The sequence below is a fragment of the Protopterus annectens genome, chromosome 4.part0, assembly GCF_019279795.1.
Source record: "Protopterus annectens isolate FY-2018-M chromosome 4.part0, PAN1.0, whole genome shotgun sequence".
NCBI lineage: Eukaryota > Metazoa > Chordata > Ceratodontiformes > Protopteridae > Protopterus > Protopterus annectens.
The window spans coordinates 1,143,664,061-1,143,683,270 of NC_056733.1; positions in this window are offsets into that span (position 1 = coordinate 1,143,664,061).

The window sequence follows — 19,210 nt, forward strand, 5'->3', positions numbered from 1 at the left end:
AGCTCACAAACTGGACACACACTATCAAAGTGAGTGACTCCATATCAACCAGAAGACCTGTCACCAGCAGGATGCCACAGGGGTCAGTGCTGGGCCCCCCCTACTGTTTGGTATATACTTTTCAGACGTTCAAGCCAAAACTAAAGGGTTGTTGCTGACCATGTCTGTGGACAAATGCAAGCTGGATGCAGTTACTGAATCCCCAAATGATGTCAGTATACTCTAGAAGGGTCTTACAGAGACCAACAACAGGTGTTTTTGTCATGGTCTCAAACTGAATGCAAAGAAATGCATCATTATTCCTTTTGGAAAAACAATGTCCCTTCACACTATCAAATCAACAATACCCTAAGTACCTACAAAGTGGTAAAGGATCTGGAATCACAAGTAGAGTGTGACCTTAACTTTCACCACCATGTTTCTACTATAGTAAGGAAGGCTTTCTACGTAACATTCTTGATTAGTAAAGGCATCACCTCAGGAGTAAAGAAGGCTATAACCCCTCTATATCTGGCACTAATTTGACGAATAATTGAATATAATGCCTATTTGGCATGTACTGTACAAAGCACCTGCAGCAATTAGAAACACCTTACAGGTTTCTAACAAAGAAGATTAAGGGACTCCAGCATGTGCCATACACAGACTGACTAAGGCCCTGTCACCATACTCTGTATCATATAGACTTCTTAGAGGAGACTAGAGCTACCTGTTCTAGGGACCTAAATATGGCCTGCGACTTAAATAGGACATACTGGAGGGACTGATTTGTCTCACAGTGACTACAGCATCTTTGGAATAAGCTGCCAATTCATGTGAAGCAGAGCACCTCTATGACACTGTCAGGAACCTGGACGAGCAGATGGGGTACCATAAATTCTTACCAGGGATACCACCCACAACCCTCCTGGACATGGGCAGACCTTACTAAATGCAATCCTGGGTATTGACTAGCATATCTATGGTATTACATTGGGATGAATCGGCTAGGCTTGAAATGACCTCTGGGTCAATAGCCTAGTAAAGGTTTTATGATCCTATGATACCCTCAATTTGCTTCTCCCACAAACTACCACTCCCTCAGTGGCAGCAAACGTCATTCCAATTATTAACTCTTGTCTGTTAGATAAAACACTAGAGCAATTAATTTCAAAGCAACTTTTAGAATATATCCCAAAACATAACATGTTTTCAATCAAATAACATGTCATTCAGTCAAACTACTTCATGTTTACCATTGAATTATGGTTACTTCCAATGTATTATTACAAAATCCCTTCTTGCTTTATGTTAATCAGTGCACAATTCCTACTATAGATACGAGGGCTTAGCCTGAAATAGGTTCATGAGAATCAGTGCTCTGAGTTAATTAACAAACAAACAATTAATTAAACTAGGTGAGTATATTACTATTACAACTATACACACACTCAGCAACCAAATCTATAGTAATATGAACAACGACCTATTCAACAGTGCTATATTTCTGGACCTTTAAAGAGCTTAATTAACTTTGGCTTTACTAATAATTTCACGTTATGGTTCAAGGCCTAATTAACTGATAGATATTTTAGGATAGCAAGAACAACTGATTCTGTTGAAACAGGAACCAGCATAAAAGGCATCTGTCAAGGGTTCGTACTTGACAGTCTGCTGTTCTCACTGATCATTAATGACCCCCATGGGACCTCCCACAAATTAATTGCATTCTGTATAAATGTAACACGGTACTTACCAAAATCAGGTCAGGGGCCTTAACCTTGTCACCACAATAAACAATATCTCTTAGTCCATGCTGAGGGTCTTTAGCCTAGAATTGGGATTGGTTTATCAACAGCAAACTAACTGCAAACAAAAGCAAGACTAGTGCCATGCTGCTTGTCACTAATCAAAAGCGCAAAGCCGGTGGCAATAGGTCCATTTCAGATCCTGTTGGCAACTAACTACCAGCCGAAAAGCTTCATAAATACCTTGAAATTACTCTATACCAAAGTCTTTCTTTCACTCCCACCGACACATTGAAATGCAAGTAGGCAAGGCACTTACCCAATTATAAATATCATAAAAAATATGTAAGTTGCTTACCAGTAGTCATGAATATACAACTTCCATTACTGGAATATGGACAGCCAATAATTTAACTACTGTCATCTCAGAGTGCTGCCCTATTATAGACAACAGGAAACAGGATGCTTAGTGTCATGCATTTGACTGATCAGAGAGAGTACCACTCCCAGCAAGTGAAAACATCTTACTAAATGTACTTACTTTCAAGTTACTAAAAAGGCATCTCTCACTAGAAAATCATGTTGTCCAGACTTGACTGTGGGTCCAGAGGTAAGTAGAGGGTGTTCGTGACCAGATATGTAGAGCAGACTGTAAGGGCAGGGGACTGACAGGAAAAAGCAGGGCATGGGTAGGGTGACTAGGGATATGTACAAAGATCCATCGACTCATGTAATATTACTTCTGTAATATTACTAGACCTGTCAAAGGCTTTAGATACAGTATCACACAAAAAACTTCTACAACACCTTTCTAATATTGGCTGCACCCCACCTACCCACCAATGGTTTAATACCTACCTCACCAACAGGAAACAATGCGTAAAATGGCAAAATACCATATCAGAACACCAAACCAACCAAACTGCAGTACCAGTCCATACGTGGACCTTTACTCTTTAATATATTTACAAGCAGCCATCACACTGCTTCTACTCTTATCTCTGTTAACCAATATGCAGATGATACTACCTTCATCTCCTCCTGAAATAACCAAGATATCTTCACCGCAATCGAAGCCTGGTTAACTGAATTACAAGTACTTCTTAATGCCAAAAAATCAAAGCTTCTACTGTTTGCAGCAAAACCCCTCTCACCTGACTCTCACTTTCATGTTTTCTCCCAAAGCAACAGAGAAATAGAAATCGTATCCCACGCTAAACTATTAGGTTTTACCATTGACAATAAACTTACATTTGACCACCATACTGATAATGCCAATAAAAAACACTATAAAATTAAGAGCCCTATACAGGACATAAACAGTTCATGGACAGCACCACCAAAAAAGGTCTTGCCAATGCTTACTTGCTCCCCTTGTTATTATACAGTGCCTCCATTTTCACTAACCTGCATTCATCTCTACAAAATAAGCTCCAGTCCTGCTACCATAAAATCGCCAGATTTGTCACAGATAGAGCATACCGGTCACATCACTGCCAAACCTTAAAAGAATTAAATTGGCTGAAATTTCCACATCACCTTAACCTCATTCAACTGTCCATAGCACATAAAATTGTCTACAATCCAAACAACTGCCTGCTCTTAATAATATTTTGATACCCTATAGCCCCACCAGAACTCTTCTCTCTGAAAATAAACAGCTCATAACTGTTCATGTATCTAACAAAAGAGGTAGACACTACCTTTACTCATACACTGTCGCTAAACTATGGAACTCACTTCCAACCAGCATAAACACCATTAGCTGCTGCTTCAACAAATTTAAACTCTCCCTAAAGAACTACCTCCTAAATACTAAAATCTGCCCCTGCATCTGTCCAAATAGATAAACATTCTACTCTCCTTGAGCCTTCCTCTAGCTTACCCCAATCTTTACCCATCAAAACCAGTAGGAAACCCTAAACAACTCTGTTCTTCCTATAAATCTCACTAACCTTAACTATCATTCTAACTCCTCACCCCTTTAAAACTACCCCACTAATGATTTTTCTTTCCATTTATTAATTCTTTCAAACTAACACTACCCCCTAGTGATCTTTTCCTTTAACTTTTAAGCTATTGCAATATTTACAAAAAAAAGTGTGTGTGTGTGTGTGTGTGTGTGTGTGTGTGTGTGTGTGTGTGTATATATATATATATATATATATATATATATATATATATATATATATATATATATATATATATTGTAAATTACTGTTTTTCTCTCTGATATTGTAACTTCCCACAATTTAGTAGTCTGCTTCTCAGTTTGTTATATAGAACTGTTTTCTACTGTACATTCTTGTAAAATACTCTCTAATCATAATGTGTTTGTGGAGTTTTTTTCCCCGGGCCTCTGCTGAAAATGAGTGACTTTCCCGGTCAACAAATGCCAGTCAATCAATAAATAAATAAAAATGTAGCTAAGGTGATCACATTTTCATTGTCAGGGCAAGAACAAGTATAAAGTCTGCCCATCTTAACTTAAGATGATTCTCAAATTCAAGGCAGGCTATGAATAGTATAGATTAGGGTAGAGAGCAAGCAATTGTGTTTCGGTGGGGAGGGTAGACATTTGGATGGACAGAGGTGGGGAGGGTAGACTTTTGGATGGACAGGAGTTAGGTATGTCTGGTGCAGTACAGGAAAGTGGAAGCAATGTGCAAGGCAAAAAAATAAAAATAACAATAAATAATAAACAACCGATAAAAGGAGATGATCAGTCCTGTGGGTTTGATGGCAGTGCTGCAGAAGATTTTTGGTGATGGCCAGAAGGACGTCTTCTGGCTACAGCAGAGGATTAAGACTTTGGATTGTTAATGAGCTGTTCTAGTGGTCCAGGTTCAGAATACCCAGGGTATAGGGTTGACTTCTTAAAAATAAACAATCAAACACAGAAACAAATGAACAAGAAAGAGTTTCCTTTACTTAGAAAAGAAGAAGAAGAAAGGAAAAGGCAGAGACAGCCCATATGGGTGTTCTGGCTGAACAGTAAGAGTTTGGCATTACAGCTGTAAACCTAAGTAGCCCTCACCAGCTGTGCTCCAGGCTTCTGTGTGTAACCCTAATGAGCAGTCACCGGCTGTGCTCCAGGCTTCTGTGTGTAACCCTAATGAGCAGTCACTGGCTGTGCTGCACCTTCTGGGTGTAACCCTAATGAGCAGTCACTGGCTGTGCTGCACCTTCTGGGTGTAACCCTAATGAGCAGTCACCGGCTGTGCTCCAGGCTTCTGGGTGTAACCCTAATGAGCAGTCACTGGCTGTGCTGCACCTTCGGGGTGTAACCCTAATGAGCAGTCACTGGCTGTGCTCCAGGCTTCTGGGTGTAACCCTATTGAACAGACACTGGCTGTGCTGCACCTTTGGGGTGTAACCCTAATGAGCAGTCACTGGGTGTGCTGCACCTTCTGGGTTTAACCCTAATGAGCAGTCACTGGGTGTGCTGCACCTTCAGGGTGTAACCCTAATGAGCAGTCACTGGATGTGCCGCACCTTTGGGGTGTAACCCTAATGAGCAGTCACTGGCTGTGCTGCCCCTTCGGGGTGTAACCCTAATGAGCAGTCACTGGCTGTGCTGCACCTTCTGGGTGTAACCCTAATGAGCAGTCATTGGCTGTAGATAAGGATGTTTACCTAGGTCAGGTGGCTGGACTATTTAATACTCTGCCATTTCAGAGTTACACACTACTCCCCTCAGCCTAGTTCCCAAGATGGTGGAATTTACCCCTTATCCTTCCCAAAATGGGTATCAGTCAGTCAAGAAATTGATAAAAGACAGGTCAGGATATCCTTCAGTCAATTATATTGTAACCTCCCTGAAGGCTCAGGGTTTAGATGGATGGCCGAACTGGATATCAAGTTGGCCTTACATTTGTTCACAATGCAATAAAAAAAATGGCTGTTTTTGGAGATGAGGCTAGGGAGAAAGTTTTATTTTATCAAGGTCGTGCCTTGAGCTACACAGTAGCATATACCATCTTTGAAAAGTTTGGCAATTGCTACTCAGGATTTGGGAATCGTCGATGTAGTGATGAACAGCAGCATTGGACCTTGATAATTTTTTGATCATGGGCCCATCAGAGGGTGACATAGACAAGTGTATGAGGAAGTTCTGAGACTTTGGAAGTACCGCTGTATGAGACAAGGAAGAGAGGTCAATCACTACGATTATCTTTTTGGAGTAAGAGAATTACATTGGGGATCAAGTCAGTGTGCCTGTCAGGGGACAAGTTATCCCAGCTTTTACAAAAAAAGAGTTGAATTTGCTTAACTTTGCTTGAAGGGCCATTACTGAGCCACCTCCCTAAAATCTCCACTAACTCCTGCTATGTGACAAACTGAAGGTCTTGGATAATGGGATCCCTGGGGCCATGGAAAGTAATGCATAAATCTCCCATCAAGAGTTTATAGGACAGTGAGTAAAAGAAGGCCAAATACAGGCTTTCCTAATGGCTAAGATTTTTAAAGGCAGACATTCTTTTTTTTAAGAATCTGTGCATTCTTTCAAGTTTTTTGATATGTTTAGTGAGATACATTCTAAAGGGTGCATATTCTATAGTGGTTCTAAGAAGTACAGAGCACAAGGGAAAAATAACTTCCTTGGTTTGGAAGAAATGGCCTTGCTGATTAAGTGCGATAAATTGAATGACTTTCTGAGTATAGTTGCTACATGGTGAACAAATAAGAAGGTACCATCTAACAGTGTGTCGAGGTCTCTAATGACTGACTCACTGGAGAATGAGGTGTCATTTATGTAGTAGGTGGTAGCAATTTGGGGTTTCCAAAGGGCATGATACTGCATTTCATAGCATTTAGTTTGAGCACTTTCTCAGTGCATCGTATGTAAATACATTCCACTTGAAGGGAATTTGTATCATTTGCTGATTTTACAGCTGCACCAAACTTGTAGTCATCTTCAAACCTGGTCAGCTAGAGACATATACAAACTAATGAAGGACAGAGTTTTAAGTGTTTTGGTCTTGATAATTTAATGCAGAATAGTAGGGTGGTCCATGGCAACTTATGTTAGAAATCAAGGAATTCTGCTGGCAGATTAAATTGCATGTTGCTCCTCCAAATGATTTAAATTATATGATTTCTGTGCTACCTGTTTTAAAAGTGAAATCTATCAACAGTTAAGTTATGGAATATTTTGTTATTTCAGTATTTTTTTGAATTACTTCCCAACAACAAGATAATAGAAATGCTTCACACAAAACTGGATAATCCTTAGGACAATAAAAACCCATTAAATAGACATATAAAGCACTGGAAAAATTGTATTTTATTCAGTCGATTGAGCACTTTCTTCCACTAAGCAGTGGACTTCATCAGAATCTTTTTTGAATTATGTGTTAACTTTTACTATATAGATTTTTGTGCTTTTACTATTATTTGTGCATAAGTTAATATGCATTTTATTGCTGTAGCACTTGAAGAATTAATTGTGTGATGGAGGGGATTGTTTTGTAGCTATTTAAGGAAATGACGCTGGCTTGTTCTTTATCTCTGATGAAGTCCAAGATCATTTGGAAGGGATGAAAGTGCTCAGATAAAATTAATAAATCATTTCAGCATTTCACTGGTGGCATCTTTCTATTTTTAGATAGTTTTCAACTTTATTCACTTTGGCTTGTTTCTCGGTCTTCCTGCTACCAGTGAGCTTCATATTTTTGGGGCATCAAGACCCAGAGGTGTGGTTTTATTGGTTATTCAGCTAGAGATCCTTGTTATCAGTTATGAGATCAGAGAAGTAAATGCAAAAAGGAGAGTGCCCATTGTAGCAGAATGTTGGGAACCAAAATACTTCACTTAGTACTTCTAGGCCCTATGAAATCTGAGACTTTACCAGTGTAATACTAACTAGGTGGTATATTTGTGTATTTGTTCCCATGGAAGTTTATTTATTTATTTATTTGCTTAAAGGGAAAGTCTGACTGGCTTATGACAGGCTTCTTTTCAGTGAAGGCCTGGGAAGAAAAGCTCCACAGTTAACAAATCTTACGAGTTGTTATACAATACAGTGCAAAACAGCACATGTTAAATATCGCATACAGGATACAAAAATTAGTATATAAAGAAAAAAAACATGAAAGAGATGTATCCTAGATGTCGTTATATTCTACAATAAAGAACACAAAACCAAAGGAAAAGTCAAATTCTATTTAGCGCTTTTGTTCTTTTTTAATAATCCACACAAGAACTTCATCAGAATCTGATCAAGTTCTTGTATAGATTATTAAAAAAGAACGAAAGCCCTAAATAGAATTTGACTGCATCTGTGTCATCTGTGAAGAGCTGGTATTGTAGAATTATTCTTCTGGTTTTATATCCTACAATGTTACATTTTGGTTTTACAAAGTAGCGATGTGAATGTTAAGAATCTCCTTTAGGTTAATAGGTGTAGTTGAATGAGAAGGTCTTTACTACTAGATACAGATTATTTGCTAAAAATTTTTAGGTGTGCCTAAGCTATTGGTTCTTCTGATGAAAGTCAAGCAGCTTACATTATGTAAGACCAAAACAACACTGGAGACAGGAGATAGCTGGATAGACCTGTAACAATGTTTAACAAGGAGAGTAGTACATATACATAATATTAAATGCAAAAGACACAAGAGTGCTCTAAAGACTCCTTTTTTAGCTTTTCGCTACATTCTGTGTGAGAATATGGTACAGGTGGGTTTAGGAATTTGCCCTTACCCCACTGTTGTGCTATCTTGGAGTTGGTACACATAATATACATGGGGGTACAGTTCCCCCCATGTGAGGAGTTCAGTCCTCCATGTGGAGATGCACGGGAGCTTGGCCCCCTGAAAAATGTATTTTTATCTCGTTTTGTTTTTCTTTTCCTTCAGTCTTTTAGATTCAATTTAAAGTGATTGCTCTCTTTGTATTCTTTATAGTGACAGTTTGGTCAGTGATGAGACAATCATAAATATACATATATAAATATTTATATATATATAGATATATGTAGATATATGTATGTATACATACACAGAGAGACCAGCACAGACACATACACACTCACTTCAGGATACATTCATCACTTGCTCTCTGATGAGTCACATTGACTCCTAGAGTGACCCCTCAGAACAGCCACAGCACCTCAGAGAGTTTTCAAGGCAAAGGGGAAACAAAAGTAGGTTGCCAGGTCTTTCTTTCCTATCACACACACACACACACACACACACACACACACACACACACACACACACACACACACACACACACACTCAAACATATAGGCAATTCAGAGTCCCTGATCCACCTTAAATACCCGTAACATAAGTACGACAAAGGTACTCAGAGGAGCTTGTTTATAACGGATTCATTATAATGCATTTTATGCTTGACACAGGCTGGGCATTAGGAGCTTCCCCACTTATTACAAGTTTACGCAGCACGCTCAAGGTTTTCTGCTAAATAATAGTGTTTATTCACCTGAAATATTGTCATGTTAGTGCTCAATACATGCTAAGTACACAAACTCAAAAAACTGTGGGATTGGAGATGTTACTGAAAACTGAATGCCTCAGTGGAACAAGGCAATCACTATCCATAACTGCACATACAACATGTGGAGTAGTAGTATATAATATTGTGGTGTCTCTTCCAACATTCTGCATAATAAATTTAGTAATAAAATGTCACTTAATCATAATTAATACGACTTATAGGACAGCAGTGTTCTAGGCAGCGTGAGCATTTAATTACCACCATCAATATTAGTAATATTTATTTATTACATTTGTGCACCAGGATAGTCCTGCTAGGCAGAAAGCTACCCCTTTACAGTGGAAGCCTGGGAAGAATAGTTCCTAAAAAACTTATATTACATGAAGAACCTTGTAAACAGAGGTGCTGTATACGAATAATCAACAAATATACCAAATGTAAACAAGGTATCATTAGTCAATGACAGCTTAATGAGAAGAGCTATGAAACGTGCATTGAAATGAACTTGGCAGAAGGAGCGAAAAGGAGGAAATGAGGGATTAGTATTAAGAGGTGACAGAGAATGTTTTCGGAAAAGTAGAAAGAAGAAGACAAGAGAAGTAAGGAGCAAGGAGGACATTTCTGACCCAAAATATAGTGCTTGGAAAGAACAGGCGAAAGTAAGGTGCAGGATATTTATCATCCAGGAGCTGTGCAGGTACAGAGCCAGGTATCTTTTTTTAGGTTTTCTCTTGTTTGTGCTCTAAAAGAGTTGGTGTTTACAGTAAAAAGTTGATTATTCAAACTATTTGGGACTTAGGGTAGTTCGGATAATCAAACTTATAACTGAACCGGATAAAAACACTTCTAAAATTTTTTTTTTTTTCTGCATACAGGGATATAGTTTTTAACCATTCAGTGATTCCAGTGGACAATAAAGAATATTTTTCACACACAACCTGGCTACAAGCTCAAAAAACATGCTCAAGCGAATACATATAACATATGTTGTTGGTTCTTTCGGCTTTTCCCGGTTAGGGGTCGCCACAGAGGAACTCCGGTCCGCTAATGATTGGCAGTAGATTTTTATGTGCTGAGTTGCCAGCCCTGATGCATAACCTTCAACGAAGGTACACCCATTCACGCATGTCCTTACACAGAAGATGCTCTAGCTGAGAATCGAACAGGACAACGTCTTACTGTGAGGAGTCAATGCTACGGCAGCACCACCACCACAGTTGAATACATATAACATATAATGTTTACATATTCAGACTTTATGATTTTTCCTACCGAAAACTTTGGAAGGGTGGTTCAGATAAATTGACATTTTCAGTAATTGGCGTTCAGATAATCAACTCTCTACTGTGCTGTGTTTCTTAGAGTGAGAGGAATGGAGTTCCACATTTTAGCCAGAAAACAGGAGTACAAAAAGTTACCAGTTCAGTTGTTAGCTTTTGTAATAGTTTATAATATTTTGTCAGTGGATCTTGGCTGTCTATTTGGGTTATAAGGTTGGAGAATATTTATCAAACTAGGGCATTTATCTGGATAATAGATGGGTTTGTGTGAAGAGACAAGATGAAAAAGTTTAAGGTAATACTCAAACTGCTGATTTTTTTTTAAAGTCAGACAGTGATGTGTCCTATAATGATGATTGGCAGCACATTTTGCCACTTTGTTATAGCAGTGTTTCAAGAGTGAGTATTGAGTGGATTATAGGGTAATCAAGATGGGAGTAGCATAAAGTAGTGCAGGGAAGAGAATGGATTAAGCAATTACTTTCCTGGCATTATTTGTGAGATATTGTTTGACTCTGTGGAGTACACCTAGCATTTGGTGGGTGCTTTTCTGCTTGTTTATTGGATGATCAAATTTTAAGCTTTCATCAATAGTGACTCCAAGAAGCATAATTTGACTTATTAGTTCTGTGCTGGTGTTGTAAGAGGAAGTGATTTCTTCTTAATGCAAAAATGAGGTGTTTTGTTGCCACCTTGTAGTTCAGATGTTGCTAGGATGTATAAAACTGCATCTCTACAGTACTACAGCACCCCCCCCATGAACACATAAGTACTATGAGAAGTGCACTACCACAGTCATGGGTGCCCCCCCCCCAAGAACACAAGTATTTTGAGAAGTGCACTACCGCAGTCATGGGTGGCTTTGCTGAACTAAAATATAGTCTACTTTTACCGAAGATTACATTTGATATACATAGCATTTCTAGAAAAAAGTACATCCTGAGCTAATTTACTACCCCTTATCCCTCCCCTACTGGGCATTATGCTCTGTTCAGTAGTATTTCCGTTGCTATCTACCACAAGATTTACTTCTCTCATGTTGCCATGCAGACACAGAACTGCAAAGCAAGTAAAGATTGTAGAGTGACTCTGTCGAGCATGGATAACATTAACTTGATTGCCTACTGGATAGCAGGTGATGTCTTTCATCAGGCTTATATATTTAATGCACTGTTTACAGATAACTTACAGACCTTGTTTATTTTCTCACAGATGGTATGCATCTGTATGCAGCCTGTACAATAGCGGCATACAAAAATGTCTAATACTGACATGGCACATCCTATCAGCCTTATAAAATGGCAGTTGAGAGCAGAAGCAAACTCCTATAAAACTTCAAAGAAAACTAAAATTAAAAGTTATGAGTATGTCAGCAAAACAGACCAGACAAGTAAGGAAAGTCTGTTCAGTATAATATAATATTCATTAAAAATGGTATTATGCTAGCTGTGTATGCATGTTCTCTTTTGCAACAGTGATTTGTATTACTCAGTTTTATATGACAGACAAAATTATAAACTCGTGATTGGCCTTGTGCCATTATGCAGTTTCAGCCTTTAGACTTTATATTATTAGTTCTGGTGTGGTTAGTGTCATGGTCAAGCTGTGAATTATGAATCTGTAAATGTAGGGAAGAACATACTACATTTAGTTCTACAAACTATAAACTAGTTCAGCAGTGTCTGTTTGTGAAATCCATGTAATTTAATAACCACACGGTTCCAGTCTTATAGTGCTTAAACATATGCGAGATTGAATGTGCCTCTGCACCTGAGTACAGCAGAGACTGGAGTTAAGTCTAATGTTTTTACCTGAAAGAGTAAATTATGTGCTAAACTCCATCAAGCTTTTAAACATAAGACTTACCGTTCAATGTAAATATATACTTTAGAGTGATCATGGTTTCAACTAAGAATTAATTTATGCTTTGATTTTTGAATGTGTACATATGGGGATTAGGCATCTAATTAGTGCTTCAGCAGAATATCACATTTCTTCATATTTACTTGGGAATACATCGGAGTTGTTTCATTTCCACACTACTAATAAAAACATAATGACAGGACACTCATTGATGATTTAGTGGGGATTGTTTGAAAAAAAAAATTGTTTCATTTCACTCAAGAGAAGGACTCTGTGTCTGTTTTCTTCAACAGATTTCATAACTGGGGATAAACTCCCTTACAGCTGTCTTATGTAATGGTCATTTCATGTTTCATGTAATGCATAAAACAATTTTCCCAGCTCCAAATGGCAAAACACAACTCCAGGAGATGCAGCATTTTAGAAAAAATAGTAGGGGAAGGCTATAAAACATTGCATGTTTGCCCACACAGGTAACAACATTCCTCTATCTCTTACAACATAAAAACATTAGAACACATTTACCGGACAGAAATGCAATAAACTTCACACGAGCTACAAAAGAAACCTCAGCTTCACCCCAGCTATCCCCAAATGTCACTTTTGGTTGTGTTCTAAATCACAGAGTTTTTTTTTTTAATCATACTGTCTTGTACATTTGCACATGTATTTGTAACTTGAATGAACAAAGAACAATGATGAACATGCAAGTCTACTTAGTCATGTATAGATTATGAAACATGAGAGAGAAAAACTTGTGCAACCACCAAACAAGTCCTCCTGCACGAAAGCAACTGCACAGCTCCAAAAGCAAGGTACATCTAGAAAAACAATGAGCCAGCAAACTGTGACCTGAAAGAAATTTATTAGTTAAAGCAGCATAAAAACAAGTAACCAGACTGGTTTCGGCTGGTAAGAAACATAGCCGCCTTCAGTGTAAACATAAAAAATCAAATGCTACTGTTTAAATACATGCATCAACATCCTCATTGGTTCATTTTAGAATTGCTCATTAAGACCAGGTGGAAATAATCCACCTAGCTTTACAATCCATTTTTTCTCCTTAGAATCTAGAATGGAATGCCAACCTGTTTTGTTTAATTTGTTACCCTTTACCACGTCAATGATCATAAATATAAATTTGGCTGATTTATGTGACATACAATGTTTATATAATGCATTGTTGGATTTTTTATTCATGATATTACTTACATGCTCAGAGATTCTCAGCCTGAGGGGACGAGATGTTTGACCAATATAGAAAGAACCACAGGTGCATGTGGCTAAATATAAAAGCCAGTCACTGCTACAGTTAGCAAAAAATTTTATGTCATACACCATGCCACAGTTTTTGCTCGTAAACTGTTTAGACTTAGATATTTTATCACAGTTTATGCAATGGCCACATGGGAAACATCCAATCAAAGGTTCACCTGTCAGGGTGGTTTGTGTCAATTGAGACCAGCTGTTGTCATGGGAATGTTTGTAATGGTTAAAACAGGATGCCAAATTTTCCCCTTATGAAAAGAAAACAGACATCTATCCGGCAACATATTCGATAACTCCTGATCACACTGTAATATGTTCCAATGTCTGTATGCTATTGATAAGTACATCTGAATTCCTTGCATATGTGGTAACAAATCTAACGGGTTGTGAATTATGTTCATCCCATGATTTGTAAGTTAGCAGATCCTCCCTGTTTAGTGTATTTGCCCAGTTGCTGGCCCGCAGAACATGTCCCATATAATATCCCCTTGACCTAAATCTCCTGGTCATATCCTGTCTGTGTTCTTGAAAAGTGGGTTCTTGAGAACAACTACACCTCATTCGTATGAATTGTGATTTGGGTATATTCCTTGCTATATGGGGAGGATGAAAGCTGGATGCACGGAGGATGATGTTAAATTGAGGATACTTCCTAAAAACTTGCGTGCTTAAAGTATGATCAGGTCCCTATTGATCAACACATCAAGGAAGGTAATGGTATCTATATGATGGTTAACTGTGAAATGTAGGCCCCATTTGTTGTCATTCAAATAGGATATGAATTCCAACAGATAATCCACATCTGCCCTCCATACCATCCAGCAATCATCCAAATAGCGCCTCTGTTAGTAAAATATGTATTAATGTGTGTATGCTTAATGCCAAATTAATAATCAAGTGTTTTTAATATGCTTTTCATTCCATTTTTCATGCACTGTGTTATATACAAATTGAGTTTCATATGAGACTGGAAAAAGATGCTTTTCTAAAACTGCACATGCTTACTGAAACTTGCAAGTTGCCCTCTGACCTAGTAACTGCTAGCACAGCAATATTCTTGTTTATGCCTTGTGGAAATGTACTTGAGAAGCAGGTGTTTATCTGCTAGGTCAGAAGCATATGAATGAACAATACTCTATATTATAAATGTAATGATTTTAGACAAACAGCCTTGTTCAGAGGATGGGAACCTCTGCAGCTGCAGTAGTTTGAGATAAGGTAGACAAAGGATTATTAGAGAAATGAACTGCTAGCATTGTGCTTGATTTAGCCATAGTATCTTGAATGTAACATAGCAAGTATCTAACTGAAAGTAACCAAGGCCATGTTGTTTTCCTCAGGAAGTTTCACACAAAAATTATTTAAATCAGCAGAAATTCATGGGAAAGATGGTCAGCAGATGATGATGAAAAGGTGGTAATCTGTTACGTCAGCATGGTAGGACAGGATTAATTTGATAACCTATAAAAATGAATGCATTTCCTATTTCTGGTTAGACAAACTCTGTATTAGCACGTTTTTGTCTCCTTGCTGCAAGATTAAAGTACCTTAACCTGAACCTACCATGTTTTGATCATTTTTAAAGTATATTTTTCCTTTGACAGATTGGTCCTTCGGACCGGAAACGTATCTCTCGCTCTAGGCCTAGGTCAGAATTGGGCCCGGTGGCATGCATCCGTACGGAGAAGAGGCCAAATCGTCTCTTCTGTTTTGAAAGACCTCCGACTGAATTGTCGTTCGAAAGAGGCCAGCCACTGTTTCTGATCTGGGATTGGAGGACGAGTCAACGATCCGGTGGATCAACTCACGGAGGGTCAGGTAAGGAGGAATTACCTTATTTCTGTTTTAAGATCAGGGACTGGGTACAGAACTGTTTTTTGTCAGGTAAATTTGCGTATGCAGATTAGAGACAGAAAAAGGGGTTACTTTTCTTTGTCATAGATCAGGGAAACAGAATACGTAGACAGTTATTCTAGATAAACTGTGAAAGGGTATAGATTTGTGGTACCACGTGATAGGAAGGGTTACGTAACAATTTACAGCTTAGCTAAGACACTAATGGGAAATCAGTGCACAAAAAGTTCCCGGGACACGCCCCTAACTGAAGACGCGAAGGATATGCAATTACAGTGTGCCGATAATGTTAAATATTACACCAAATGGGTCGATAAGTATAAATCTGAGGGTAATTTAGATAAACCTGCACTTATGAAACTTGTAAAACAGTTACAAATAGACGCAAAAGGTCAATTAAAAAAGCAGAGACAATTAGGAGTCCCTCAGGCGCATAGGTGGCTTGAGGAAGCAAATCGTAGAGAGCAGAGAATTAAAAATTCAAAGACAATGTTCTTAAATAAAGAAGACAATAACTTGGCAATAGCAACGGCCCCTCTTTCACCCCCTCCATTTCCGTTACCAGAATATGAAGCGAGTGGATGAGCTGATCCACCTCCGCTATACCCAGCAGTCCCTGCAAAAGCACAACCGTTTGTCAGGGATCCTATCGAGACTAGGTCTCGAACACGCGACTTGAGGAGGGAGATCGAATTAAATGAATTAAATAGAGCATCACAGGCTATGAGTGAAGAAGAGATGTGTCCGCTCATAGAAGTACCGAATCCTCAGGTAGGACAGGCAGGACAAGATCCGACTCTTTTGGTTTATAGACCGTGGACACCGGAAGATGTCCGGAAAGCCACGGAAGGTATTCCCCACCCAAAAGTGAATTTTAGAAAATTTTTAGAAGACTTACAGGGCATGAGATTAAGTTATCATTTAAATGGAGAGGAAGTAGAAAAAGTAGTTAGACAAATTGTGGGTCCAGATTGGCACATGATCAGTGGCGACTGGAATCCTCGTGATGCACAACTTAGACCACTCCCACATACTAATGCAGAACTGGATGGCAGAGTGAAAGGTCTGACAGACCGAATCTCTGAAAAGTGGAAGCCTAGGGATGATTGGACTTGCATTAATCAATGCATTCAACAGGAAGGTGAAACAGTTGATAGATATTATGCTAGACTGTTATAGTGTTTTAATAATCACTGCGGAATGCAGATACCAGAAAACCAGACACATGATTCCTCATATGAACAACAGTTAAAGAACGCATTCTTGAAGGGTAGTATAACTCCCATTAGTAGCTTTATTATGAAGCATATGGTAGATCATTGAACAAGTAGATTACAGCCATTACTTGAGTATGCTAGACATGCAGAAAGACATTTTAATAGTAAAAAGAAAAAGAAAACTCAAGTATTTTCGGCAGAAGATGGGTCAGAAGTATTTGTAGTACAAACTGGGAAAAAGGGTAAGAAAAATACCCAGGGAAATAAACAATCTGACAAACGATCAGAAGATTTTGAGGAAAGAAAGAAAAAGGGTGAGTGTTTTAAGTGCGGGAAAAAAGGAAATTTAGCGAGGGATTGCAGGCTAAACAAGAAGGCAACTACAGAAAATAAGGAGGATGAGGAATGACTATATGATAGTCAGGAATCATTAGAAGAGAGTGAGCAGGGAAAGGTAAGTGTAAATGTGATAGAAGGAGAAGAGGATGTGACACAAGGGGTAGAGGATGTATATGAATATGCAGACATAGAAGAAAATGAAATTTTAGACCTAGCTCTTTTGAGCTTAGAACTTTACTTAGCAGACACAAAACCGGAAGTGATGCTTCTGGTAGAGGGGAGGGAAGTTAAATTTTTGGGTGACTCAGGGGCTTCACGAACCCTTATACACCCTTCCAAGCTACCAGAAGATACAGAATCACCAGATTATATACTAGTGAAAGCAGCTAATGGACAGCTGTATTGGGAGCCACTCTCCCGTGAAATAACAATAATAGACCCCGTTTCAGGGATGACTCAGAAAAGTAAAATTGTAGTTTCTGCAAAATGCCCAGTAAATCTTTTGGGTAGAGATTTGATGCAGATATTTGGCATAGCCGTAGTTCCAACCATGCAGGGTATGGAAGCACAGTGGCAAATGGACACTTTTGTAGTGCGACCGGAGGGTGAAATGTATTATTGGTACAGCCAGGACTTGGTTACGACTGGTCCGGGGGCAGTAACCGAAGAACTGATGAACGTAGCCATCAGCAAGTTCCCCTCCCTCGACATTGATAAACAGCATTTGTTGCATTGTACTCTATATTACTGTAATAGACCAGGACCTGATAAAGATTATGAACAAGAGTTGTTTCAGAACCATCCAAACAGGCTAGTATTGCGAAACTTGTACTGGGATACAGAAGGGAACAGTGTAGCAAGCTGTTCATTGCCCCAGGAATTTTTAGCACTTTACAAATCTAATCGACTGCCACATGTTAGTTTGACTAAGAACAAAACTTTAAATGGGCAGACTTAGGTGAAAAAGTCACAAGGTGGGAAAAGCAGACAGAATTAGAGCTCTCCGAACAGGGAGTACAGAAACAGAAACTGAATTGGATTACACAGACACACCCAGCTGTACACTCACAGGCTAGTGAGAATAGCTGAGTATTACTCTTATTGGAAGAAGAGGAAAAAGCCTTGCGGGACATACCAGACATTCTCTGGTCAGCAGGGAAATCAGATGTAGGACTTATACGAACAGCAGGACCAGTTACCATAACGCCAAAGTCAGCATTTAGACCCCAGAAAAGACAGTATCCCTTGAGAAAGGATGCAGAGGTAGGAATCAAACCTATTATAGCAGCCTTACTTAAGGAAAGTGTCTTAATAGAATCCCTGATTCACCATGTAATACACCTTTATTTCCTGTCAGGAAAGCAAACGGGGAATGGCGTATGGTCCAAGACTTACAAGCTGTAAATAATGCAGTTATACCCAGGGCACCAACGGTGCCAGATCCACACACCTTACTGAATGATTTAAAGCCGGAACAAAAATATTTTTCAGTGGTAGACATTAGTAATGCATTCTTCTCGATACCGATACACCCTGACAGCCAATATTGGTTTGCATTCACATTTCAGGGAAAGCGGTACACATATACCAGATTACCACAGGGATATTGTGAAAGTCCAACAATATTTGCACAGGAAATGGCAAGCAACCTGGCGGGATTTATCCCACCAAAAGGTAGTCAGATTCTACTTTATGTAGACGACATTCTGCTGGCAGCCCCCACCCAGCAAGAATGCAAGGAGGACACGATAGCTTTATTACGATTTTTAGCTACTCAAGGTCACAAAGTAAACAAAGACAAGTTACAGCTTTGGAGAAAACAAGTTAAGTACTTGGGATATGTAATATCCAAAGAAGGTAGAATATTAGATGAGGACAGAAAAACAGCTATTTCACAAGCACCTAGACCAACTACCAAGAAGGAAATGATGTCCTTCCTGGGAACTACTAATTTTTGTCAGAGTTGGATACCAAACTATGCTTTGGAATCTGCTCCACTGGCTGATTTAATATTTAAAAAGCCGATGGCAGCACAAGATTTATTACAATGGACACCTGAAGCAGAAGCAGCTTTCTGTAAGTTGAAACAATTGATAGCATCATCCTTAGTTTTAGGATTACCAAACTATAACAAGCAATTTATCCAAACTGTAGATTGTAAGCAAGGTTGTGTGACATCAGTATTGACACAGCAACA